Raw genomic sequence first — 2,017 nt, 5'->3', positions numbered from 1 at the left:
ATAGATAAGCCACTGCTCACTGTAGGCCAGCTACCAGAAAGTTTTAGGCAAATTGTATAATCTTTAAAAATCCAGAATGGCTAATATAAAAACAACAACAACGAACTCAGGTGACAGCAGAAGCTAGCGAGGATGTGGAGAAAGAGAAACACTCCTCCATTGCTGGTGGGATTGCAAGCTGGTACAACTACTTTGGAAATCAGTCTAGTAGGTCCTCAGAAAATGTAAATAGTTCTACCTGAGGACCCAGTTATACCCAAAAGATGCTCCAACATATATCTAGGACACATTCTCCACCATGTTCAAAGTAGACTTATTTATAATAGACAGAAGCTGGAAACAACCCAGATGTCCCTCAACAGAGGAATGGATACAGAAAATGTAGTATATTTAAATAATGGAGTACTACTCTACTATTAAAAACAATTTCATGAAATTCGCAAATGAATGGAACTTGAAAATATCATCTTGAGTGAAGTAACCCAGTCACAAAAAGAACACACATGGTATGTACTCACTGATAAGTAGATACTAGCCAAAAAGAAGCTTGGAATACCCACGTTACAACTCACAGATCATATGACACCAAAGAAAGAAGAAGAAAGAAGAAAGAAGAAAAGAAAGAAGAAAGAAGGAAGAAGGAAGAAGGAAGAAGGAAGAAGGAAGAAGGAAGAAGGAAGAAGGAAGAAGGAAGAAGGAAGAAGGAAGAAGATCACACCAAACTGTGGATGCTACAGTACTACTCAGTAGGGGGAAGAGAATAATCTCTGGGAAGTAGAGGGAGAGAAGGATCTTGGAGGGAGATAAGAGGGCAAAGGAAAAGAGGGCAGTTCAGATATGGGAGGAAATGAGGGAGAAATATAGAGGGTCAGGAATTTGAAAGTAGGTGTATAGCAGTGGGGACAGGGGGGGAAATGAGGGTAGCCACTAGAAAGTCCCAGATGCTGGGGACTCAAGAGGTTCCCAGGACCCAACAGGGAGGACTTTAGCCAAAATATCTAACAAAGAGTAGATAGAACCTGTAGAGACTTTATCCTGTGGATAGGCACAACCCCCAGTTGAGGATGGGGCCATCCACCCACCTCAAAAATATTAATCCAGAATTCCTCCTGTCAAAAGGAAATGCACAGACAAAGACTGGAGCAGAAACTGAAGGCCATCTAGAGACTGTCCTACCTAGGGATCCATCCCATCTGCTGACACCAAACCCAGACACTATTGCTGATGTCAAGAAGTTCTTGCTGACAGGAGCCCGGTATAGCTGTCCCTCAAGAGGTTCTGCGCGAGTCAGACCAATACAGATGCAATTGCAGGCAGCCAAACATTGGACTGAGTGTGAGGACCCCAATGGGGAAGTTACGGCAAGGACTGCAAGAGCTAAAGGGGTTTGCAACCTCATAGGAAGAACAACAATATCAACCAACCCCCAGACCCTCCCGCAAAGCTCTCAGGGACTAAATCACCAAAGAGTACACAAGGGGTACCCATGGCTCCAGCTGCATATGTAGCAGAGGGTTGCCTTATCTGGCATCACTGGAAGGGGAAGGCCCTTGGTCCTGTGGAGACTTGATGACCCAGGATAGGGGAACGTTAGACCACTGAGGCAAGAGTGGGTAGGTGGGTGGAGGAGCACCCTCATAGAGGCAAGGGGGAGGAAGGAGGGGATAGGGGGCTTGTGGAGGGGAAACTGGGAAGGGGGATAACATTTGAAATGTAAATAAATGAAATAACTAATAAAAATATATTGTAAAAAATTAGAAATTATGAAACTAACGGACTTTTGAAAGAAGAAATACTTGAAATAGTAACTGAAGCAAATCAAAGTTATTTACTTTGGAAAATGCGGGAGCATTAGTTGCTTCTTGTGTCTTGAAGCTTTTTGCTAAGTTCACATAAAAACAATATTTTTAACATTCTTAAGAAACAAGTACTAAAAGGAAAACTGTTTCAGCTTTAAATAGAGTACCAAATGTATCTAGAATTATATGTATATATAGAATTATATATACATACAATT

Source organism: Mus musculus, chromosome 14 (assembly GCF_000001635.26).
Source record: "Mus musculus strain C57BL/6J chromosome 14, GRCm38.p6 C57BL/6J".
NCBI classification, from domain to species: domain Eukaryota; kingdom Metazoa; phylum Chordata; class Mammalia; order Rodentia; family Muridae; genus Mus; species Mus musculus.
The sequence above is the reverse complement of the archived record's forward strand: the minus strand, read 5'-3'. Positions refer to the sequence as shown.